The 26682-nt window shown below is 44.8% G+C and overlaps 1 long non-coding RNA gene across 1 annotated transcript in view; it reads right to left on the bottom strand.

The window, feature by feature from the left end:
* Nucleotides 1-1606: 1606 nt before the first annotated feature.
* LOC138990397 (uncharacterized) overlaps nucleotides 1607-26682 on the bottom strand; it is a 45760-nt gene continuing 20684 nt past the window's right edge. The window contains exons 2-3 of the long non-coding RNA XR_011466465.1: nucleotides 16246-16476; nucleotides 1607-3304 (exon numbers count right to left, since the gene is read on the bottom strand). This is a non-coding gene — a long non-coding RNA (uncharacterized lncRNA). The remainder of the gene's footprint in view (nucleotides 3305-16245; nucleotides 16477-26682) is intronic.

Raw genomic sequence — 26682 nt, 5'->3', positions numbered from 1 at the left:
GTTCTGGCCTGGAGAATTCCATGGGGTTGCAAAGAGTTGGACACAAATGAGTGACTTTCACTTCCCACTTACTCTCTGTCTACGTGATTTTTGTAGGTCCGGTCCCTAGTGTTGGGCTTCCCTGGTGGCTCAGATGGTAAAGAATCCACCTGCAATGCAGGAGACCTGGGTTTGATCCTGGGTTGGGAAGATCCCCTGGAGATGGGAATGGCAATCCACTCCAGTATTCTTGCTTGGAGTATCCCCATGGAGAGGAGCCTGGTGGGCTACAGTCCGTGGGATCGAAAAGAGTCGGACATGACTGAGTGACTAAGCACAGCACACCACAATCCCTAGTGCTGGGGTGAGCACGTGACCCAGGCTGAGCCCATCCAGCCTTGTTCATCCGGGCACAGTGACTGTTCGGGCGTGGGAGGTGGCTCCAGAGCTATTACTCTTCCCCACGACACTATACCTTGCTAGGTGGTGTGCTGTGCTTAGTTGCCCAGTCATGCCCATGGACTGTAGCCTGCCAGGCTCTTTGTGACCCCATGGTGGCAAATGTCTCCCTCATTGCAGGTGTATTCCTTCTGAGCCACCAGGGAAGCTAGGTGGTAGTGAGAATTAAATGAGAGAAAACTTGCCAGGTGCTTAGTACAGGGCATGGCACAATAAATTCCAAGCTTCATAAATGATGCTTTTCTGACTTTACACACTCTCTTCTGCCGCCTCTATGTCCATGCCTTACTTTACCTGTGACACACCCAGCTACATGCTTCTGGAGGCCTGGCATCCACTGATCTAACTCTGGAGAAAGACTGAAGTCAGTCTATTCTTCACAACAGCTCTGGAGGAGAAATTCCCACAGGTCTCACCCCAGAGGTGGCTAAACCATGTCTCTGAAAACCTTGGCAGGGCCAGAAAACTGTGCCCTAGTCCCAGGCAGACAACCCAGAGAACTCAAGTTCAGAGTTGAAGAGTTCAGATCCCGGTCAGTTCATGAATGTTCCTGGACCCCAAAGAGTAATCTGAGAAATTGTTTGTATCAGCAAAGAATGACTTAACTCTTGGCAAATTCTAGAAGACAGCCTCTTTTTCGATTTCTAGAGGCCTTCCAAAGAAAAGAAACAGTTTAGGTTTTGCTCTGCTCTGTGGTTGACTGGAGACTCCCACCCTCTGTAGTGTAGGGGACCCGTGGGTGAGGTCTCAGCTCCCAGGAACAGCGGGAGGGAACATTCATGGAGTGCAAGCCAGACAGTTTGGTTTCTCTGGCCACGGGGGCCTCTGAGTTGACTTCAGAGACCACCAAAGGGTGGAAGGGTCTTCAACACTGATCCCAGGATCTCGACTCTGAACTGCACCTACCAGTCGACAAGGCTGGTCTCCTCACCACTCCAATCCAACCTGCTCCCTCTCCCACCATCTTGCCTTCCCACACATGGAGCCAGCTGCCTGGGATGCCCAACCTGCCATGACTAAACAAATCTATTTCAGTTTTCAATACCCAGGTAAAGTGCTACATCCATCCCGTGGAGACTGCCCTGAACACCACAGTTCAACACAAACTTAAAAACAAATTTTTTTAAAGATTTATTTATTTGGCTATGGTGGGTCTTCTCTAGTTGCACGTGGGCTTCCTCTAGTTGCGGAGAATGGGAGCTACTTTTTGTTCCCACGTGTAGGCTTCTCACTGCGGTGCTTTCCCTTGCTGCAGGCACAGGCTTTAGGTGACCAGTGTCAGCGGCTGCCGCGCGCGGGCTCAGTAGCTGTGGCGCATGGGCTTGGTTGCTCCGCAGCAGGTGGGATCTTCCCAGACGAGGGATCGAACTGGTGTCCTTCGCGCTGCAAGGCTGATTCTTAACCACTGGACTGCCAGGGAAGCCCCCAACACAAACTTTTATTTCTTTCCCTCAGCCCGATATACTACTTCTTCATTCATTAATCTAGCAAATCATTTTAAAGCAAGCAGTTCTCAAGGCTGCTGGTCTCATGAACCCTGTAGACTCTTGAGAATGAGAGAGGACTCCAAAGAACACCTTGATTTTTACTGTATTAGAAATCAAAATCAGGAAATGTTTAGAATACACATTAATGTATGTGCAAAGAACAATAACAAGCCCAGTCTATGTTAATATCAGGCGATGACATCATCATACATCATGTGACCTCTGAAAAACTCCACTCGACACTTGTGAGACAATGAGAGGGAAAAAGGCAAATAGCATCTTATTATCATTATATCAAAACAAAAATAAGTTTTGATCTTATGGAATTGCTGAAGGTTCTGGGGGAGCCCAGGGCCCCGGAAGCACAGTTTAAGCATTAGAACACTTAGAGGCACTGAGATCTCCCTCTCCTTCCAGAAGCCTTCTTATCTTTTATCTATCATTGCCTTTTTGGTGTAACTTAAGTATTTATATTATGGGTTCTGGTAAGCATTTTTAAAAAATCAAATAGGATCAAATCAGATCAGATCAGTCACTCAGTCGTGTCTGACTCTTTGCGACCCCATGAATCGCAGCACACCAAGCCTCCCTGTCCATCACCAACTCCCGGAGTTCACTCAGACTCATGTCCATCGAGTCAGTGATGCCATCCAGCCATCTCATCCTCTGTCGTCCCCTTCTCCTCCTGCCCCCAACCCCTCCAAGCATCAGAGTCTTTTCCAATGAGTCAACTCTTCACATGAGGTAGCCAAAGTACTGGAGTTTCAGCTTTAGCATCATTCCTTCCAAAGAAATCCCAGGGCTGATCTCCTTCAGAATGGACTGGTTGGATCTCCTTGCAGTCCAAGGGACTCTCAAGAGTCTTCTCCAACACCACTGTTCAAAAGCATCAGTTCTTCGGCACTCAGCTTTCTTCACAGTCCAACTCTCACATCCATACATGACCACAGGAAAAACCATAGCCTTGACTAGACAAACCTTTGTTGGCAAAGTAATGTCTCTGCTTTTGAATATGCTATCTAGGTTGGTCATAACTTTTCTTCCAAGGAGTAAGTGTCTTTTAATTTCATGGCTGCAGTCACCATCTGTAGTGATTTTGGAGCCCCCCAAAATAAAGTCTGCCACTGTTTCCACTGTTTCCCCATCTATTTCCCATAAAGTGGTGGGACCGGATGCCATGATCTTCGTTTTCTGAATGTTGAGCTTTAAGCCAACTTTTTCACTCTCCACTTTCACTTTCATCAAGAGGCTTTTTAGTTCCTCTTCACTTTCTGCCATAAGGGTGGTGTCATCTGCATATCTGAGGTTATTGATATTTCTCCTGGCAATCTTGATTCCAGCTTATGTTTCTTCCAGTCCAGCGTTTCTCATGATGTACTCTGCATGTAAGTTAAATAAACAGGGTGACAATATAGGATAGGAAAGGGAAAAAAAGGGACAGGAAGGAAATATTAGTGTGTAAAAATGGATAAAAGTGACAGTTTTCATTACTTCCCATGAGGCTGTGTATCTGAAATGAATGAGAACCATAAAATCAACCAAGAGTAGGATACATGTGTGTATATTCTAGGTACTTTGTTATGCATTGTTCTAGATACAGCCAAGACTGCATTCAGATATCGATATATCTATACAGATTGAGATAAGAACGGGAATACAGATATGGTGATGAATGTGGGTTTATACTTGTTACCATCAGTGGGTGATTGTAAAACCTTGAAAACTAGTCTACAACAAGACCTCTTGTTCCTCAGTGTAAGGCAGTGTTTAGCAAAGTGTGGGGGCCTTTAACCGTGGTGGTGTGGGAAATGATGTTTTGGTTGCAAACTGCATGTGAGTATGCCATGGAACACTTTATCACATAGTGGGATTTGCTGGGCAAGAGTGCTGGAGTGGGTTGCCATTGCTTTCTCCAAGTGATAGTGTTAATAATCCCTGTCCAATTATCTTTCAACTATTCTATTACATTCAGGAGAAAGTCTCACTTGAAGGTGAGGATACATCTAACACAGATGCTCTCGTGCATGTATGTTCAGTTGGGTCCAAGTATAATCTACGGAGAGAGGAGCCTGATGGGCTACAGTCCATGGGGTCACAAAGAGTCCTCTGTCCATGAGATTATCCCAACAAGAATACTGGAGTGGATTGTCATTTCCTCCGTCAGGGGATCTTCCCGACCCAGGGATAGAACCTACCTCTCCTGTGTCTCCTGCATTGACAGGCAGAATCTTTAGCTCTGCCCCACCTGGGAAGCCCCACTTTCAACACTAACACATAATCTCCCTTCATAATTGAGGCAGCTTCAGGTTCAGAGTTCTCAGCGCATCACAGCATCTAGCTGAGATTGAACAACATTGTTTTGGTTTCATTAAAAAATAAGTATATGTAAGTACATACACATAAAGTATTAGAGTTACTGTCTGTGTTATAGTGATGCTGGTTTTCCATTCTGAGATGTAACATTTCATATTTAAATAAACTTATTGCTGTAATAAAATGAATTGATTTAAATAGCTTTAAGAAAGTAATGGGCGGGTCATGGTGGAGAAGTCTGACAGAATGTGGTCCACTGGAGAAGGGAATGGCAAATCACTTCAGTATTCTTGCCTTGAGAACCCCATAACAGTATGAAAAGGCAAAATGATAGGATACTGAAAGAGGAACTCCCCAGGTCTGTAGGTGCCCAATATGCTACTGGAGATCAGTGGAGAAATAACTTCAGAAAGAATGAAGGGATGGAGCCAAAGCAAAAACAATACCCAGTTGTGGATGTGACTGGTGATAGAAGCAAGGTCCGATGCTATAAAGAGCAATATTGCATAGGAACCTGGAATGTTAGGTCCATGAATCAAGGCAAATTGGAAGTGGTCAAACAGGAGATGGCAAGAGTGAATGTCGACATTCTAGGAATTAACAAACTAAAATGGACTGGAATGGGTGAATTTAACTCAGATGACCATTATATCTACTACTGAGGGCAGAAATCCCTCAGAAGAAATGGAGTAGCCATCATGGTCAACAAAAGAGTCCAAAATGCAGTACTTGGATGCAATCTCAAAAACGACAGAATGATTTCTGTTCGTTTCCAAGGCAAACCATTCAATATCACAGTAATCCAAGTTTATGCCCCAAACAGTAATGCTGAAGAAGCTGAAGTTGAACGGTTCTATGAAGACCTACAAGACCTTTTAGAACTAACACCCCAAAAAGATGTCCTTTTCATTATAGGGGACTAGAATGCAAAAGTAGGATGTCAAGAAACACCTGGAGTAACAGGCAAATTTGGCCTTGGAACATGGAATGAAGCAGGGCAAAGGCTAATAGAGTTTTGCCAAGAGAACACACTGGTCATAGCAAACACCCTCTTCCAACAACACGAGAGAAGATTCTACACATGGACATCACCAGGTGGTCAACACAGAAATCAGATTGATTATATTCTTTGCAGCCAAAGATGGAGAAGCTCTATACAGTCAGCAAAAACAAGACCGGGAGCTGACTGTGGCTCAGATCATGAGCTCCTTATTGCCAAATTCAGACTTAAATTGAAGAAAATAGGGAAAACCACTAGACCATTCAAGTATGATCTAAATCAAATCCCTTGTGAATATACGGTGGAAGTGAGAAATAGATTTAAGGGCCTAGATCTGATAGATAGAGTGCCTGATGAACTATGGAGTGAGGTTCATGACATTGTACAGGAGACAGGGATCAAGACCATCTCCATGGAAAAGAAATGCAAAAAAGCAAAATGGCTGTCTGGGGAGGCCTTACAAATAGCTGTGAAAAGAAGAGAAGCAAAAAGCAAAGGAGAAAAGGAAAGATATAAGCATCTGAATGCAGAGTTCCAAAGAATAGCAAGAAGAGATAAGAAAGCCTTCCTCAGTGATCAATGCAAAGAAATAGAGGAAAACAACAGAATGGGAAAGACTAGAGATCTCTTCAAGAAAATCAGAGATACCAAAGGAACATTTCATGCAAAGGTGGGCTCGATAAAGGACAGAAATGGTATGGACCTAACAGAAGCAGAAGATATTAAGAAGAGATGGCAAGAATACACAGAAGAACTGTACAAAAAAGATCTTCACCACCCAGATAATCACGATGGTGTGATCACTGACCTAGAGCCAGACATCCTGGAATGTGAAGTCAGTGGGCCTTAGAAAGCATCACTACGAACAAAGCTAGTGGAGGTTATGGAATTCCAGTTGAGCTATTTCAAATCCTGAAAGATGATGCTGTGAAAGTGCTGAACTCAATATGCCAGCAAATTTGGAAAACTTAGCAGTGGCCACAGGACTGGAAAAGGTAGTTTTCATTCCAATCCCAAAGAAAGGCAATGCCAAAGAATGCTCAAACTACTACACAATTGCACTCATCTCATTCATGCTAGTAAAGTAATGCTCAAAATTCTCCAAGCCGGGCTTCAGCAATACATGAACTGTGAACTTCCAGATGTTCAAGCTGGTTTTAGAAAAGGCAGAGGAACCAGAGATCAAATTGCCAACATCCGCTGGATCATGGAAAAAGCAAGAGAGTTCCAGAAAAACATCTATTTCTGCTTTATTGACTATGCCAAGGCCTTTGGCTGTGTGGATCACAAAAAACTGTGGGAAATTCTGAAAGAGATGGGAATACCAGACCACCTGATCTGCCTCTTGAGAAACCTATATGCAGGTCAGGAAGCAACAGTTAGAACTGGACATGGAACAACAGACTGGTTCCAAATAGGAAAAGGAGTACGTCAAGGCTGTATATTGTCACCCTCCTTATTTAACTTCTATACAGAGTACATCATGAGAAACACTGGGCTGGATGAAGTACAAGCTGGAATCAAGATTGCTGGGAGAAATATCAATAACCTCAGATATGCAGATGACACCACCCTTATGGCAGAAAGTGAAGAGGAACTAAAAAGCCTCTTGATGAAAGTGAAAGAGGAGAGTGAAAATGTTGGCTTAAAGCTCAACATTCAGAAAACTAAGATCATGGCATCTGGTCCCATCACTTCATGGGAAATAGATGGGGAAGCGGTGGAAATAGTGTCAGACTTTATCTTTTTGGGCTCCAAAATCACTGCAGATGGTGATTGCAGCCATGAAATTAAAAGACGCTTACTCCTTGGAAGAAAAGTTATGACCAACCTAGATAGCATATTGAAAAGCAGAGACATTACTTTGCCAACAAAGGTCCATTTAGTCAAGGCTATGATTTTTCCAGTGGTCATGTATGGATGTGAGAGTTGGACTGTGAAGAAGGCTGAGCGCCGAAGAACTGATGCTTTTGAACTGTGGTGTTGGCGAAGACTCTTGAGAGTCCCTTGGACTGCAAGGAGATCCAACCAGTCCATTCTGAAGGAGATCAGCCCTGGGATTTCTTTAAAAGGAATGATGCTAAAGCTGAAACTCCAATACTTTGGCCACCTCATGCGAAGAGTTGACTCATTGGAAAAGACTCTGATGATGGGAGGGATTGGGGGCAGGAGGAAAAGGGGACGACAGAGGATGAGATGGCTGGATGGCATCACTGACTCGATGCACATAAGTTTGTGTGAACTCCGACAGATGGTGATGGACAGGGAGGCCTGGCGTGCTGCGATTCATGGGGTCTCAAAGAGTCGGACATGACTGAGTGACTGAACTGAACTGAACTGAAGAAAGTAATGTTGCAGGTGGTGTGCATATCTGGTGAAAAGTGTGAGATGAAGGTGGCTACTGAGTGGTTGAAGTTTCAGAAATACTCAACGACTTGGAAAGAGCACCTGATGGAGTTAGACATATGTGAGTTCAAATTCTGACTCCGCCATTGGCTTTGTGATCCAGCCAGTCTGGGATGCATTAGTCCTTTGGGCTCTGGAAGTTTTCAAGGATCAAAGACATCCCAGGGTGAATTAAGAAGACTTCAGGTGAGAGAAACATCCTTGTAATGAATTCTGTGCTACACTGTGTGCTAAATAAACAATCCATGGGCATTATCTCACTTCAGACTCACAGCTACCTTGATACAAGGATGTTAGTTCTACAGCTGAGAAGAGAAAGGCAGAGGAAGTGCAATGATCTGCCTAAGGTCACACGGCTGGAAAGCGCAGGAGCAGGTACTTGAACTCAAGCGCATCTAGTGCAGTGTCTACTGGGGTCCTAGAAAGCTTGCCCAACGTCTTGGATTCAGTTCCAGAAGCAGGAGTGGCCATCTGGTCAGGGTCCCCTCTAATCACCCTCCTCTTTCTGCCTCTTCTCTACAGATGCTACTACGGAACATGGTGGGGAAAGTCGAGATCATTTTAATTTCTTCTGCTATAGCCATAATTTATTTTTACTTGCTTTGTAATTTACATCTGGGGAAAAAAAAGCAGGCCTTTTATTTTCCCCTAGGTCTAAGAGGCTACGATCAATGAAGTCATTGTCATTGAGTTAAACATTAAGAGGCTGGTTTGTCAATTCAAACTCAAGGTTACATTAAAAAAACATTTAGTTGAATTTTATGAGGACAAGAATATGCATAAATCTGATAGAAAAGATTTCTTCCCACCCACCCTCCTTATATTTACATTTTTGAAGTCTTCAAGGTCTGACTTACAACAACAGCTTTCACCTTTATTTAGACAACCAACTGTCATGGCTGGTTCAAGGCTTTGTATTTTGAAGGACTTGCATTCATAGTTCAGAGTTTCTATTACAAGTGAATGGCTTCTGATTGGAGGTTTAATTTTATTCAAAATTACATAAGAGAATTTTGGAATCATCGTTGTGATTCCTTTCAACAAACCAATGATCTTAGTTTCAAATTTGAATACCCTCATCCCCGGGCATAACTTTTTCATCAGGTCATCTTACGGGGGCGGGGTGGGGGAGCATTCAGGCATAGGTAACAGCAAGCACCAAGATCTTGAGATGAGAGTGACCCCCCCAGTTTCCAAGGAGAAGCTTCAGGGTCTCCAGAGTCAAGGGAATGGGATCAGATGGGATCGGAGAGGTGACGGGAGTCGGAAAGTAGAGACCATTCAGGGTCTGTGCTCCATAGAAGGACTTTACCCCTCCTACCCCAGTGCCTCAGTGGTAAAAGAATCCACCTGCCGAGGTAGGAGATGCGGCTTTGATCCCTGGATCAAGAAGATCCCCTGGAGAAGGAAATGGCAACTCACTCCAGTATTCTTGCCAGTCCCATGGACAGAGGAGCCTGATGGGCTATATTCCTTGGGGTCACAAATAGTTGGACAAGACTGACCACATCCACACCTATTTTCAGGTAAGGACTTCGGCTTTACTCTGCATAGGATGGGAAGCAATTGAAGGGTTCTGTGCAGAGAAACAGGATGTTCTGTTTTAGGTTTCAATAGGACCACTCAGGAAATTGTAATGATACTAGGTCTTGGGAGGACTAGCTGAGGATTCTATACAATAAGCCGCGCAAGAGATGATGTTGGCCCGGGTGAGACCAGGAGTTTGTTCGGGCCACGAAGTTTGAAATGCCCACTAGACATACAATAGCAGATGTTGATGAGACAGCAGGGGACTGAGTCTAGAATGCAAGGGAAAGGCTGGGCTGGAGGTAAAACAGAGGGAGCTGTCACCACGAAGACTCTGTTTGAAGCCCAAAAGTGTTTACCAAATGACTGAAGGCTGTCGAGGAAAGAAATTTCCATTGAAAAGGAAATTTGAGTGCTAAAAAGCTAGAGCATCTCAAGAAATTGGGGAGTGTTCTCTGCCCAGACAGAGAAAGTAGAACCCACAAAATATCACCCAGCTGGGACCCCAGCCTGAGGGTAGAGGCTGCACAGTGGCATGGCTAGGGACTGAGTGCTTCTGTCCCCCCAAAATTCTTAGGTTGACATCCTAGTCCCTGTGGTGATGGTATTAGGACGTGGGCCTTTGAGGGTGGGTTGGGATTAGTGCCCTCATAAACAAGGCCCTACAAAGCTCCCTTGCCCCTTCTGCCACGTGAGGTCACGTCAAAAGGGCACCGGCTGTGAACCAGGAAGCCGGTCATCACCAGACATGGCATCTGCTGGCGCCATAATCTTGGAACTGCCCACCTCCAGGACTGTGAGAAATAAATTTCTGTTGTTTATAAGCTGCTGGGTTCCTGGTATTTTGTTAGAGCCGCCCGAACAGACTAACACAGATACCCAAGCCAGGGCAAACCACGAGGCCTGGTTACAAAATGACAGCAGACGTGTTGTAACTGAATCACAGGCCACTGTCTCTCCTCTGAAGTATTTTCCCTGAGACTCTGCCTGCTTCTGGCTTTCCCATCCCTCTCGTGGTTCATTGTTTAATAGCTACAGATTCCTCCATTCCGGTTCGCACAGCCCTTGACAATGTGACTGCTGCTTCTCCCATCGTGTCCGGCTCTTGCGACCCCATGGACTATAGCCCTCCAGGCTCCTCTGTCCAGGGGATTTTCCAGCAAGAATACTGGAGTGGGTCATCATTTCCTTCTCCAGGGACTCTGGACCAGGGATCAAACCCCAGAATCCTGCCTTGCAGGTGGTCTCCTGTACTGCAGGTGGATTCCTTACCAAATGAGCCACCAGGGAGGTGAGGTCTATTTCTCCACCCCTGTGAATCTGAGCTTGACTTTGTGACTTGGTTTAACCAACATGATGTGGGGTTCCAGAACATGTTCTTAAGAGACCTTGACGCTTCTGCCTTCACCTTCTTGGAACCTTGAGACCACCACGTAAGGTGGTGTGTCTAAACCTCCTGGGGGATGAGACCCTCTGTGGAAGAGGAGCAAGGTGTCCCAGACAACAGCCAGCGAGACAGAGGAGGGCGTCTATTTACAGCCCTTTCGGCCTCAACCTATCTCCCAGCTCTGCAGACACATTGGTGAGCCCTGGCCAATCAGGAGAGAGACTGCTCATCCAAGCAGAACCACAAGATGTCACATCCAGAGTCACCCAGCCTATCAGCAGCAAAATCTGTGTTCCCAATGACTTTGCCTGCGTTTTCTCCTTCTATGAGTACACACAGCCCCGAGCTACAGTGAAACAGGCTAAGAAGAACGTATCTGAAAAATGCTTTTTAAGCGGCCTCACCATCCCCGTCTCTCTTCCTGACTCGCGGCCCTGCTCCCAGATTATCCTTGGAAAACTCAAAATGTCTAAGACGATAAAAGTTTCCAAACTTCCCCAGCCGACAGGACTTTGATCTCAGTGTTTCCCACATTTTGCAATGATTTGCCTTTTGAGACGCCCCGAATTCTCTCGCCTGACCAGTTAGCAAGAGCCAGACCATCTCTCAGGAGGGCTGATGTTAGCCCGAGAAAAGAAAACATCACTGTGTATTTCGCAAATACCATTCAAATTCAAATGTCCCAATTTTTGTTTCAGTTATTTAAATAATGCAATCAATTAACTTCTTAATTTGAATTTTTAATTTATTACTAGAGCAAATTTAAGCCTCTCCACCCCTCAGAGAGAGAGAAAAAAAAAACCCACATCTTAATCCATTTGCTTCCACCACCCATGTATTGCATTTGTAGGGGAACAATATAGTTACAGTTCCATGGTTCCCTTTTTTTGTTATTATTTAGTTGCTAAGGGACCCAGGGAAGCCCAGTTTCCTTTTTTTACACTTGATAGAATATTGTATGGGCTTTCCTGGTTGCTCAGACAGTGAAGAATCTGCCTGCAATGGAGGAGACCTGGGTTCCATCCCTGGGTCGGGAAGATCCCCTGGAGAAGGGAATACCCGCTCCAGTATTCTTGCCTGGAGAATTTCATGGACCGAGGAGCTTGGTGGGCTACAGTCCCTGGAGTTGCAAAGAGCTGGACACAACTGAGTGACTAAGACTCACTTCCCAGGGATCAGCAAACTTTCCTCTGTAAAGGGCCTAATAAATCTTTTAGGCTTCGCAGACCAGATGGTCTCTGTTGCAATGACTTGAGTCTGCCACTGTGATCACAAAAACAGTCACAAGCAATCCATCAGGGAATGGGTGTGGCTGTGTTCCAATGAAAACGGTTCGCAAAAACAGGTGGCCCGCGGGCCACAGTGTGCAGACTTCCTGTATATGCTTTTAAGTATGAGATGCAGTGGCATGGTAAGGAGCTGAGGCTGAGAGTTTAGTACCAAACCTGTGTTTCAGTTTGATCTGTTCCAATACAAGTTATAGAAATCTGATTGCACAAATCATATAACCGCTCTCTGCCCCAATTTCTTCATCTGTATAATGGGAGCAGTATGACTAGATCCCACGTCAACAGTATTAAATGGGCTAAAGTGTGTCGCTAGCTCAGGCCCTTCACTGGACGTGGCAGCACCAGCAGAAACAGTAGCTGCCATGATGACTTGTTACCTTGAGCCAGGCTTTTTGTTTGTCTTCCATCCGTCTGCACGTTAGTCCATTGAGTAAATATACTCTAATCTTTTTCATTATTTCTCCCAGACTGTCTACTTTAAAAATCATTCAACGCCTTTGAAGAGTGAAGGATGAAGGGGAGAAACTAATTTGAATTTGGGACCACATGTCTGAGTAACTCTGTGTGTTTGACGGGTGGTGGTGTTTAAAGACATCATCAACAGTGAAACATTAGTGCCCAGGAAGACTTTTCTTCCCCTCCCCCTATCAAGGACATGTCTACTAAAAAACGTGACTGCATTACAGAATTCATTGAGTGTGAGTTGGGTTAGATAGGCTCTTCATTGAAAGTAAGAGAAACTTAAATTCCTGATGGTCCAGGGAAGTCCGTCAGTGGGGTTCTTCTAAACCAAACAAAGGAATTTGTTATAAGGAATCAGGGATGTTCTATGGATTCCAAAGCCCAAACATGCAGGCCACATCAGCAATCCAAGATGAGAATGGAAAGATATTGGGGCCAAGATAAGGGCATCTCTTCCTCTGGGGCAATATGGTATCTCCTCCCTGCAATGACTGCCGAAAAAGGTACACCTGGATAGTGTCCTTTAAATCTCGTTCTGTGTGCAGCCTCCTTCACTGGATCCAAGACTACAGAGTTATTATTATCAGGTGGGGGCAAGGAATGACAGCGAGAATAAGAGAAAAGGTGTCTGTGTCTTAACTTCCCACCATGGTTTTGGGCCAGGAGACCTACATCAAACAGGTTAGGGGGAGCCTGAGATAAGAGGGGCTCCTGCCTCAATTTTTCATGTAAGACTGAAAATGGATCCTCTCTCTGGCTTCCTCTGGCTGACTTGTCTACACCCAGGGATGTCACATTGGAAGTGAACTTGGAGCAGCAAGTTGGTGAGGCCAAGGACAACCTTGGCTTTCTGCTTTGCCCTGTTATTCTTGGTTCCCAACATAAGTAAGGGTGAGACCTGGCGTTCCCTGTGGCTTAGAAGTTGGGACTCAGAAGGCAGCTAAGTCAAAATTTAGCACATGGATCATGGTACCTAGGGTGGTGAAGGCAGCACGGCTCGCTGCAGAGGCTGGGATGGAAGGTGGACTGCCTGGGCATGATAAAATTATGGGGGCGCAGTTCACGGTGGGAGATGGGGGTAAAAGGGAGGCACTGTGGCCATGTGCAGGGGGAGAGCATTGGCTCAAAGAATCCCAAAGTGAAGGAGAAAACAAGTTAATAGTGAGGTTCTGGCCGAGTTGAGGAAGAACAGATATCCTGTTCCATCAGCCATCAGCTTTCACTGTGGAGGCCCCAGGACCTCCAGGGAGTCACAACAGCAGGCTGTGGATGCAAGGACATCTTCCCTTTGGACCACCCACACTCACACTGCCTCTGAGCACCTGGAGATCATCTCAGCAGGATAGACACAGAAATAGGGGACCTGGGACTAAAATAGTACAATTTAAATACATGTAATAGGAAAACAAAATTTGTTAATGCCCCTCACACCTCAACAGTAGAGGTCTTCCTCTATTTGAAGATCAGTTTTCAGGGACTTGGAAGAGCGAAATGGTTGATGGGAACATAAAGATTTACCTAGCATTTCCATGTTTGTATTGAACATTGATAGAACTGGGTGGAGGCAGACGGAGGTGGGAGTGAGGATTGGGTGTGAGCAGAAAGGGGAGTCCGTTGCACTGTTGACAGAAATATGGAAATTCATAAGAATCGTTCATTGTACAAATTACAAGGTGTATCCCATCCATGATGTGTGCTGAGCTTAGTCTCTTAGTCATGTCTGACTCTTTGAGGCCCCATGGACTGTAGCCCGCCAGGCTGCTCTGTCCTTGGGGATTCTCCAGGCAAGAATGCTGGAGTGGGTTGCCATGATTTCCTCCAGGGGATCTTCCCCACCCAGGGATAGAACCCAGGTCTCCCATATTGCAGGTGGATTCTTGACTGTCTGAGCCATCACGGAAGCCCATCCTTGACAGTAGTTCTTATTACAAGCATGATGTTCTTGTTTAGTTACTAAGTCATGTCCAACTCTCTCGGAACCCCATGAACTGTAGCCTACCAGGCTCCTCTGTGTATGGGATTTCCCAGGCAAGAATACTGGAGTGGGTTGTCACTTCCTTCTCCAGGTAATCTTCCCGACCCAGGGATGGAACCCATGTCTCCTGCATTGCAGGCGGGTTCTTTACCACCGAGCCACCAGGGAAGCCCCATCTCAAGCATACGACTAGGTAATAAAGAAAACAAAATATAAAAAAAAGAAAAAAGGGACCTGAGTAGCTCAACAGCTGAGCATTACCTAGATAAAGTATTTGAATCACTAGATTAGACTCTTTTTTATAGGATAGCTTCTAAAAATTTTTTTCTTTAATGTAATATTTAAGAGGTCAGCAAAGTTTTTCTACAAAGGGCTAGAGTATAAATATTTCATTTTCCAAGTTATACGGTCTCCACCATGAATACTCTATTCTGCTGTTGTACTCAGCAAACAGCCTTAGGCAGTTGTAAACAAATGGACATGGCCACATTCCAACAAGACTTTATGGACACTGAAATTTAAATTTCATATAATTTTCAAGGGTCATGAAATAGTCTTTTCATTTTTTTTAACCATTTCAAAACCACAAAAACCATACCTAGCTTGAAAGTCTTAGAGAAACCACAAAAAGTTATATATAAAATATGTTATAAAATACAAGAATAAATGAAAAACCTGTGAACTCGGCATCCAACTCAACTCTCAAAATATTACTCACACCATCGACTCTCTACTCCCTTCTCCCATCACCCTGCCTCCCTCTACCCTGCCCCAAGGGGACCACATTCTCAGTTTTGTGCTTACCTTCCAGTTTTTTCTTTCACAGTTTTATCAAATATGTATGTTTCCCTAAGCAACATGTGTAAAAACTTCGCTTGTGGGGGAGCTTTCTAAAAATAATATTATATTGTCTATAATTTAAAGGGACTGGCTTTTCAGATGTGACATTTTATTGCTAAGATTTATCCGTGTTGTTCCATGCAGCTGTGGTTCCCTCATTCTCACTACACCAGGGGTCCCCAACCTCTGCGCTCCATTGCCTGATGACCTGAGGTGGAGTTGATGTAATAATAATAGAAATCAAGTGCACACTAAATGGAATGCGCTTGAATCATCCTAAAAACATCTCGTCCGCGGAAAAATTGTCTTCCACAAAAGCGGTCCCTGGTGCCAAAAAGATTGGGGACCACTGCACTAAATAACATTTTAACCAAATAGAGATGAGAGTAAGTTTCTTTCCATGCAAGAGGGCTCATGAGAAACCAATCAGAAAATAAAATCGCCCTGTATATCCACCACCTAGACGTGTCAGCGTTGTTTCCTCCTTCACTCACTGCTATTTTTTTCTTTCCAGCAGGCATATGAGCAAACATGGCCACCTCCAAACCTCCAGCTCCTATATCCTCACTCCTGACCTTCGTGGAGGAGGCTGCCCTGTACGTTGAGGGATGTTTAGTAGCATCCCTGGCCTCCACCCGCTAGATGGCAGTAGCACCCCCAAGTTGTGGCAACCAAAAAATGCGTCCAGGCAATGCCATAGAGGACAGTGTCAACCCAGGTGAGACCTGCTGCACAGCACACGCACAAGGACTTGTTTTAAACTTGAGTAATAGCAGAGACCCACTCAGGGTTTGAGTGTCACATGTTCTGATTCTCCGGAGGACAAATCTGACTGTTCAGCCTGAAACTGGAGAGGCAACAGTGGCCAAAGATGGCACGGGGGTTGGGGGAAGTCACGTGGTAAACACTTGGCCTCGGGGACTTGGCCACAGGTCACTGGGGGCTGTTCTCCATGAATAGGATCGTGGGCTAGGTTAGATAACCTCTAAGGTGTGGATTACACCAGTTCATTTTATCAGTAAGTATTCAATCTCGTATTTCGCCGACGGAATTTAATGCAGGGAATTGATTATGAAGGTGTTGGAAGGGCTGGAGGAATGAGATGGAGGATGTGAGGTTACCGGAGTCCACAGGCGTGGTGCCGCTGAGTCTGCTGCTGATGGGAACGAACTGCCTGGGTAGGGTCAGAAGCCGCGTGTCACTCTGCCGCCTCTGTCACCGGTCAAAGGAATCACCAGGAGCAGGGGAAATGGCCTCTTCCCTCTCCCACCTTCTATTAACTCCACGGTGCCGCCAGAACCACAGGAAGCCAGCTAACGAGGTGGGACGTGTAGTTTGCAGCTTTCTAGTCCCTGCAGTGGAGGAGAAAGGGGAGTGTGGGCACGTGGAGCTGGGAGTCAACCTACTTTGCCTGCTCACACTGCCCAGCCTGCGGCATGCTAGTTCCCCAACCAGGGATCAAACCCACGCCTCCTGCACTGGAAGTGTGGAGTCTTAACCGCTGGACCTCCAGGGAGGTCCCGAATTCCTAGGAATTCTTGAAGCTGTTGTTTATTTCATTTTTAGGAATTACTGCAAATCTTTGATGTGCTCAGTTCAGTTCAGTTCAGTCGCTCAGTCGTGTCCAACTCTTTGCGACCCCATGATGTGCTCACGTGCTCATAAATGCTGCAAAATAGAAGTCTCTTGGGCTCCCCGGTGGCTCAGTGGTGAAAAATCCGCCTGCAATGCAGGAGCCACAGGAGATGTGGATTCTATTCCTGGGTCAGGGATAGAACCCCTGGAGGAGGGCATGGCAACCCATGGTTCTATCCCTGGGTCAGGGATAGATCCCCTGGAGGATGGCATGGAAACCCATTCCAGTATTCTTGCTTGGAGAATCTCATGGACAGAGGAGCCTGGAGGAGCCTGGAATCCATGGGGTCGCAACAAGTCAGACATGACTGAAATGACTTAGCAGGCACACGGGAAGCTCTTAGGGTTCCATATATATATGTATATATCTGGCCAGGCACAGGTGCTGTTCCACCTTCATAGTGTGATCACATCTACCCTAATTAAGTGGACAGATTTGGAGATGAGTGGATAGGTTCCCAAGGAGGCTGAAATGCTATTACCAGAAGAGGGAATTATGCTGGGTCAGCCAAAAAATAAAAAAATAAATTACATTCTGAGGGAAGGAGGAAGCAAAGGAGAGTTCCAGGCAGAGGCTGTGAAGATCAAAGAAAACCTGTGATGCTTCAGAGGACCCCAAGGAATGCTCAGGACTCAAGGTCCTACATCAGAGCTGGCAACGTGAGAGATGAGTCTGGGAGGCCAGGCCACAGGGCGTCTCAGCCACCTGAGGGTTTCGCCTTGATCCCAGAGGCAGTGAGAAGCCACTGCGTGACTGAAGAAGGAGACTGAAAATTCTGAATTGCCTTCACATTTGATGAGTTAACAGTTTTGCAGAGAGCGGGGTGAGAGGGAAGAAGCACTGCTCTCAATATCAGATCTTGAAAACAACCCTATTAAAGCAATTGGGCAATCACGTTTTCCAGCGGAACCCATGTGGGTGACATGTGTTCCTCCAATGGGTATGACAACCGGAGATGCTTTTGAAGGGCACGATGGCCCTCTGACCCTCATGCTGTTTGCTGTGATTCACTCCAGTGATTTCATTCCTCAGCTGAAAGAAGAGGGTGCTTGCACAGGGGCTACAGCACGCCCTGCCCTGCAACTTTTAAAAAGGTGCTTCTTGTATCAAACAGCACAGGTGCTTCCAGAAAATGGTTAGAGTTAACCCTTCAGAAGCCTCAGTCATCGCCCTGCAGGTGGGCCATGACCATCCTCCACGGGAGGACAAATCCCACCTTTGAAACAACCATATGGGGCAAGTTCCGCTCCTAAGACAGTGTCTGCATGTCTGTTTCTACGCGTAGTTAAATTGCATGGAAAGTACAACTGGGTTTGTCCCCGGTTTTCCCATTAGGGATAATATAAAGTGGAGGCGGAAGTTAATTGAGTTCCGAGTTGACTGTGTAATGTCGGGGAATTGGGACTCTGGCAAGCTGGTCGTGTGTAACATGTGTTCTTGGGGGTAGCATGTTCACACGACCTCCCTAGGGGAGGAGAAGTTTTCTTTCACCAGGAGTGCAACCTTCAGAAAACAGGCTTCTGGAGTTCCAAAGGGGCTTTCACCTACATTACAGGATAAAGGTCTCATTTTGCTTAGAGAGACTTTCTTGCAATGGGGCATGTTCATGATATTCAAGAAAAGGTAATAAAAACCCCCTGCCTTTCAACAAGAGCCATAAAGTCCAAGTGGTTAAGAGCTGGGACCCTGGAGCCAGACTGCCAGAACACTCACAAGTTGAGAGACGTGGCACTGATCACTTAACCTTTGGGGCCTCGATTTTCTTATCTGTAAAATGGAGTAGTCAATTGCACCTCCCCTATAAAACCACAATGAGGATTAAACAAGTTAATCTCTGTTAAGTGCTTAGAGCATTGGCTGGCTATTTAATTGTTTGCTGTTAGTAATGAGCACTTCTGTGCTAGGACATGGCACTGAGTTCTTTAAGTGTCTTGTTTCATTATAAAAAAGAGAGAGAAAGTCTTCATGAAAGCAAAAGTGGGTTTGCGTGCAAGTTAGGTTGCTTCAGTCATGTCCAACTCTTTGTGACCCAGTGAACTGTAGCCCAGCAGGCTCCTCTGTCCGTGGAATTCTCCAGTCAAGAACACTAGCGTAGGTTGCCGTGCCCTCCTCCAGGGGATCTTAAGAACCTAGGGACTGAATCCCGTGTCTCTTGCATCTCCTGAATGGCAGGTGGGTTCCTTACCACTAGTGCCACCTGGGAAGCCCCGAAATGGGTTTACCTTGAGGCTATTAAAGTTAAAAGAAGACCTCTGGGAAAGCTCATAACAGCATGTATGGTAACACTGGCAAAAGTCAGACCTGCTTATGCCCTTAAGTTATATAATCTTCAGGCTCCAGAACACCACTTCCTTCCCTGGAGGTAGGGAGTCTTATTCCCATTTCACAGAGGAGAAAACAGGTTCAGAGAAGTAAGATGACTTGTCCAAAGTCGCCAGAGAGGAGTGGAGCTGAGATGCCAGCCCAAGTCTGTCCAGTGTCTACGGGATCCCACTGCCTGCTCTGGGAGCGGACAGACAATTGCAGGTTCCCGCCAGCCAGAACCTACTTCTCATCTCTCCTACCTGAGTCCTGCCCAAGTGGCCATCTAGAGCTTAGCCCCCATAAGCACAATTTAAACACAAACATTTTCTGGATGAATGAATGAGTGATTTTCTAACCTTCCCTCCCAGATCCAGTCCAAGGACCATGACTTCTCTTCCCCCACTGCATATGTCTTAGGGGCCCCAGCACTGTTGTTAATCAGGTGGGACCTTATCCCTGGCCTAGGACAGGGCGCAGGAGTAACCCAAGCTAGGGCAACAGGGGGCTTCCTCTCTGGAATGTGAGCTCAGAGTGACTAAAAGACACAGAGGAATTAACTCCTGCCTCCTACAGCATCCTTGGTCCTGTCCGTTCCTTTCCCCTCTTCTGAAGTCTTTCCAAAAATTCCATGACCTCCTGATAGCCTCACCGTAAAGTCTCTTTTACTCAAGGTTGATGAGAGCAGGGTGCCAAGATTCACAATCAAGAGCTGCAGTCAAAATTAATTAATTAATTATGAATTTAGGGGGAGGGGGAACAAAATTTGCCCTGTAACAATTGGTTTTATAATTTAATTTTTGTATTAAGTTTTAGCTATACATCTTCGCATTATTTTTTAAATTGCTTTACAGGGTATATTCTCAACTTTTTATAGTCCACCTACAATTACCCTATATCACTTCATGTAAAAGGTAGAAATACTATAACTTCATAGATCCACATTCTCCCATCTTTTATGTTATAGTTGTTATCTGTATTAAGTCAACATACATTATAAACCCGAGATAGTGCTATAGTATTTGTTTAAACATAGGTATGTATTATAAAGAAATTAGAATGGAAAAAGCGAAAACATAGAATTTGGTATTCATCCAACTATTTAACATTTGTAATGGTCTTCATTCTTTTCTGAAGCATGAGATTTCCATTTGGTAGCATTTCCCTTCCACCTGAAGAAATTCCATTAACACTTCTTGCAGGCAGAACCACTGGCAAAGCAAATTCGTTTAGTTTTCTTTCATCTGATAATATCCTTCATTCTTTTTTTTTTTTTTTTGGTAAAAGAATTTTATTATGTGGCTTAGGTAGGTCTTTGCATTCTACTAACAGAAAAGCATTTTTCCACATCTTAGTCAACCTAACGATATATTTGTGGTTTTATCTACACGGCTGCAGTATTACCCTATCGAAGAAACCTTCCTTTCATTTGTACTTTGGTGCAATTATACAGTAGATACCTCTTTCTCCAGAAAATAAAAATATTCTTGATCTAAGCTTGAAATGGAAAAAGACAATAACACCAAGTTTCTCACGCCACTTGGTAAAAGATTGTAATAGAAATGCAAACAGTGTACTGCTTAACATACAAAGATGACACGTGTGCCCCTGTTGTAGGCACTCAAAACTCTGTAGGAATGCTTCAGCACGTGGGTTTATTTTTCTGGGGTTTTCACATGTAATAGGTGGAATTGTACCATAATGAAGAATAGTCACCTTTTGCTCAAGAGACTCAAATATTAGACTCTAGCACGGGAAATATCTCTTGCGGTCATAGTAATGTACGAATGGATAGGGAAAAAAATTGCCTTGGCAAAAATTTCACCACTGACCAAACACCTGAAATGTTTTTATCACAGCTTTCATATGTTAAAAAAAAGTTTCCTGCAGAGATGAAGCATATTCATGAAATGAAGCCTAGTCGCTATCATCTGAACCACGTTCTGAGCCCCTATCCGAGGCCTCGTTGTTGGATCCCTCGGGTTCAGATTCATTTCCGGAACCTGGGCCGGAGCCCTCATTCTTGATGAATGTAGAATATTCATACTGGATACAGAATTCTGGGTTGACAATTTTTTTTCTTTCTTTCATCATTTTAATCATATGGCTTCACCCTTCTATGCTCTGTGTTTTCCCATGGAGTGTCAAACATAAATCAAATCTTTGCCCATATTTGTAATATGTTGTTTTTCTCTTGCTGTTTTCATGACTTGCTCTTCAGGTTGACTTCAGCATTCCCTTTCTCATCTCTGTTCTTCTTGGTGTTCATTGAGCATCTTAAATGGGTGAGTTTATGTCTCTCATCAAACTTGTGACATTTTCAGCATTGCATGCTTAGGTGTCCGACTCTTTGTGACCCCAAGGACTGAAGCCCACCAGGCTCCTCTGTCCATGGGATTCTCCAGGCATGGATACTGGAGTGGGTTGCCATGTCCTCCCCCAGGGGATCTTCCCAACCCAGGGATCAAACCCAGGTTTCTCACATTGCAGGCAGATTTTTTACTGTCTGAGCCACCAGCGAAGCCCATTTTCAGCATTACTTCTTCAATATTTTTTCTTATCTCATTCTTGTTCTTCTCTCCTTTTCTCTGTCTCTCCTACTCAATCAGTTTCAAAGTGGGGTCTGAATCGCCTGCAGGATGAGAGGTGGGGAAGGCTTGTACAAAATGCAGATTGTTGGTTCCTACCCCAGGCCTATTGAATCAGTCTCTGAGACTGAGACCCAGAGAAATAAGGATAAATGCCCCAGATGATATTTATTTATGCACAAAGTCTAAGAATGGCTGCACAGCATTTTCTAGGCTTCAAGGGCTGGACCACGTCTCATTTATCTTTAAGATGTTCCTTACTTGTCCTGCTGTGCCTAATTCCATGCCTTGTACCTCGAAGGTACTCAGTGTACAGGTTGACTTACATGTGATATTTGTAGAGATACGTGTGATGGCTTATTCTTCAAAATTCAAAAGACATTTCTTATGCCACTGTTTACCTCATCTTAAAGTTGAGGTGGTCGTAGTTCTACTGAGTTGATCAGAACTCTTCTGGTTTCCAGTTACAGAAACACAACCCTAACTGACTTAAACAGAACAAAGGAATTTGTTAGCCCAGGCAACTGAAAGTCCAGTGGTTGCATCAGCATCAGTCATGGCTGAACCCAGGGCACTAACAACACATCATTAGTCCCTTTTCTCTCCTTTAGGTTGGTTTGTTTATAGGCAGGTCTTTTCCCACTTTAAGACAAACACTGTTGTCAAGTTCTGGGCTCCTATGATCCTCACTTGTGAAAGTAAATGGAGCAACATTTCCCAGATATCTCCAAACAAAGGACTAGGTCTGTGGCCTGACTCAAGTCAGGTACCCATTCTTGAACCAATCACAGTAGCCAGGAGATGGATGACTCTAATTGGCTCTTCTGAGTCACATGGTCAGCCCTAAAGTAGGAGAGGCAGGGCCATGAAATTGATGGCTCTCAGATGGGAAGAAGGAAAGGATGATGAGCACACAAAGGAACAGATGTCCCCTACGACTGCTGCCGCTGCTGCTGCTACTAAGTCACTTCAGTCGTGTCTGACTCTGTGCGACCCCATAGACAGCAGCCCACCAGGCTCCTCCGTCCCTGGGATTTTCCAGGCAAGAGTACTGGAGTGGGGTGTCATTGCACAGTCTCCAAATAATGGATGTGAATTCCTGTCAGTGCCTTTCACCTGAGAAACTTTAGAATCACATTTGTGAAATGGGCCCCTTCTTATTCCAGGGAGGTTACAGCAAATTCCATAAACCAGTCATTCCCAAACTTGGCTGTCAATCAACATCCCCTTGGTATGCTTCCTAAAAATACAAATGCTTAGACCCCTCTCCAGACCTAAAGAAGCAGAATCCCAGGGGGTGTGACCAGGGAGGGCATATAGTAATTGACATATAGAGGGGTAATGTTTTTTCCCAGCCAGCATATATTCCCCTTTCCTCTAGAAACTCCAGGTCTCCTTCTGAAACCACATTCTCCGAGTTTCAATCTATGCAGCTGTTGGAGGGGATGACACAAACCCAGTACTGAGAGTGACCATAAACCTGGACCTGGTCAACCAGAGAACTTGCTCCCTCTGTCCACAGAGATTGGTTCAAGGGTAGGCACTGAATGCACCCTGAGCTTGTGAACCCCAGTCCCAGAATTCTATTGGAAATCTTGTAAAACAGAAGTCCTCTCTTTCCATTGGGAGCACTAATGTGAGGGTGATGGAAACCTGCAGGGGTCAGGGTCTACCACCTGGTGAAGACCCACTGGAGAGTGAAGATTTCAGTAGGCAAAATGGAGCTGGAAAGGGAAAAAGAGGCGTCTATAGATTCTTTTCTTAAATATTTATTTAATTTATTAGGCTGTGACAAGTCTTAGTTGCAGCATGCAACTCTTTAGTTGGGGCATGCCAACTCTTAGTTGCAGCAAGGGAGATCTAGTTCCCTACCCAGGGATTGAACCCAGGCCCCCTGCATTGGGAGTGCAGAGTTGTAGCCACTGGACACCAGGGAAGTCCTGATTCTAGAGGTTCTTAAGGGAGCAGCCCAAGAATGAACCCATATGCAGAAGACCCAGAGGGCTGAGAAAATCAAAGAGAAATGAGGCCATAGTCCTGAAGCATGCTTCTGTAGCCTGCCCTATCCCTGATTTGCAGTTAGGAGAACCTCTGACCTCCCTTTAGAGCAAAGACAGTTCGAGTTGTGGTTTTTTGTTACCTGGTGGTTCAGAGCATAAAGCGTCTCCCTGTAACGCAGGAGACCCAGGTTTGATCCCTGGATCAGGAAGATCCCCTGGAGAAGGAAATGGCAACCCACTCCAGTATTCTTGCCTGGAGAATCCCATGGACAGAGTAGCCTGGTAGGCTACAGTTCAATGGGTCGCAAAGAGTCGGACACGACTGAGAGACCTCACTCACTCAAACGGAATATGCACTAAGTCCTTCATTCATGTTCCAAAGCTTGATCATTCATTCAACAGTCGTTCATTGAGTGTCTACTGTGTGCTTAGCACTAACGTAGATGCTGGGGACACAGCAGTAATCCAGTCACACAAACTCGATGGCCTCATGGAGATTCCAGCTAGGAGGGTTGACAGGCCATCAATAACACCTATTTGCATATATACATAAAGTATCACTAAAAATAGCAAATAAGAGGGAGATAAAGAAAGCAGGGAAGGAGGATCAACCATGGCAGGTTTCTGAGCAGAGGAGGGTCATGGGTTTTGTGGCCTTAGGCAAGTGGTTTCAGCTCTGTGAGCTTCATTTGCTTACGATATAAAATCAGAGTGAATCCCATTAGGTAAACATCATAGTAATAATTGTTTCAGGCAAGATCCACCCACAAATGCTAAAATCAGTGGGCAAAAGTTTACAGAGAGACAGGATTCTCACAGAGCATGAAAGTATCACCTCCAGGATATTTATTAATTACCAAAGGAAATCTTAGAACTTTACGGCAGAGAAACTCAACAGGCACAACCCTGACCAAGTGATCAAGGTTAGTTAGCATCACCAATAATAAGACATAGGGAAATCCTGTAACCCCCGATAAGATGCCATGAGAATGCAACATCACTTTTGCACTGTTCTTGCCAAAGATTCATAAGCTTAACCTAATCCGAGAAAACACCAGACTAACCCAAATGAAAAGACATAACTCACCACTACTCATCAATCAGAGGCCGTGAAAAATCAAAGAAGGTGGAGAAATTGTCACAGACTGGAGGAGACTAAGAGACAATACATCTAAATGCTATGTGGGTTCTTAGAGTGGATTTGGGAACAGAAAAAGGATGTGAGTGGGAAAAACTGGTGAAACTTGAATAAGGTCTGCAGTTGAGTTAACAGAATTGCTCCAGTGTGAATTTCCTGGGGTTGGAGATTGATACTTGTGCAACAGTAGGTAACTTGCTAACAGTGGGGGCAGCCAGATGAAGGGTATACGGGAACTCTCTGTACTATTTCTGCAGTTTTTCTGAAAGTCCCAAATTACTGCGAAACTGAAAATTAGGGCGAGTAATAATTCTTATCATAGAGATGCTATGTGGATTGAACACACATAAAGCCCGTAGTGCAGCCCTGGATAAGCACCCTATAAGTGATGGTGGCTGTGACTGCTAGCCCCTTTCCATCTGTTATCCAACCCTTGCTCACATAGCACCAGCGTGCTCATCGCTGCTTGGTGGCTTTTGCTGTCTCTTGCCCTCAGCAGTGACTTCTCTGTTTGGGATTGAGTAAACAGGACTCCTCAGATCAGTCCTAAAAACCAAGAGTTTAACCAAAAGCAAACTGTGACTCTGGCTGCCTGTATCACTCCAATTATGAAATAGAAACCAGAAGCTCCCGAGTGCTGGATGCAATACATTAACAAACAGTCCCGGCCCTGCCTCCCCCAGAAGCAGATGGTATAATTTATTTGCACAGGTCTACGAGGAGTAAGAAGAAAGCATCCACTCTCAGACAGACCTGCCAAAGTCTCCAAGGCAAAGGAGCCACTTGCGGTTTCACCCTGGATCACATTCCACCCTAAACCAGTGTTTTCCAAACTTCTGATCAGGCAAACCATTTTGAAACATCTCTCCCAGTATTGATATATTTACTCACAAATCATATACATATTCTACTCTATTAGCATATTCTCTGGTGAAGCAGATGCAAGAAAAAGGGTAAGAAGAAGTGATAAATAAAGAATATTTTGCAAACAATGATTCAATGACATTAGAAAATCTTTTTACTCTCATTAAACCATTATTACTGTTTGAATATTGAAAACAATGTGATTCAATAGCCTTTGTTCTTTTTAAATTCTTGGCTTATAATCATATGGTAGATTTTCTAATCAATTATTGATTTTAATGGCTGTCATAAATGGAAAAATAACTTCATAAAGATATGTCTTCCAACTGGAAGAAGGATTTCACTTGCTGTAGTTGCTTTCTAAAATGCTTTCCAGCCTTTTCATCCCATACACCAGTTTTGCAAAAGTTTTGGTTGAAATCTGTCTGCTTCCTTCTATCTTCCCTGAGGTTAAACTATTGTTCTTGAAAATGGATTCAAGAGCGTTGAATGTTTATGCTTTTAACCCATGAGTTTAAAATCCCCTGACATGTTAGGTTGAGATGATTTTTTTCACAATTTATTCAACATTTATTTATTTATTTATGGCTGTGCTGGATCTTCATTGCTGCATGCAGGCTTCCTCGAGTTGTGGCAAGTGGAGGCTACTCCCGAGTTGTGGTGCATGGGCTTCTCATTGCAATGGCTCTCTTGTGGAGTATGGGCTCCAGGCATGAGGGCTTTGGTAAATGTAGCACACAGGCTCAGCTGTTGCAGCTCAGGGGCTTAGTAGTTGCAGCTGGAGGGTTCTAGAGCAAGGGCTGGGTAGTTGTGGCATGCGGGCCCACGGGATCCTCCCAGACCAGGGATCAAACGTGCGACCCCTGCCCTGGCAGGTGGACTCCCAACCACTGCACCACCAGAGAAGCCCTAGGTTGTTTTGCTTCGTTATACACAATGGGATGATTTTAAGTTATATTAGAAAATGCCATTTCCAAGTTTTTACATTGTGTACAGTTTTGAGCATTTATATAGGTAATTTACATAATGTT

This window comes from Bos mutus, chromosome 13 (genome assembly GCF_027580195.1).
Source record: "Bos mutus isolate GX-2022 chromosome 13, NWIPB_WYAK_1.1, whole genome shotgun sequence".
Classification (NCBI taxonomy): Eukaryota; Metazoa; Chordata; class Mammalia; order Artiodactyla; family Bovidae; genus Bos; species Bos mutus.
The sequence above is the reverse complement of the archived record's forward strand: the minus strand, read 5'-3'. Positions and strand labels throughout refer to the sequence as shown.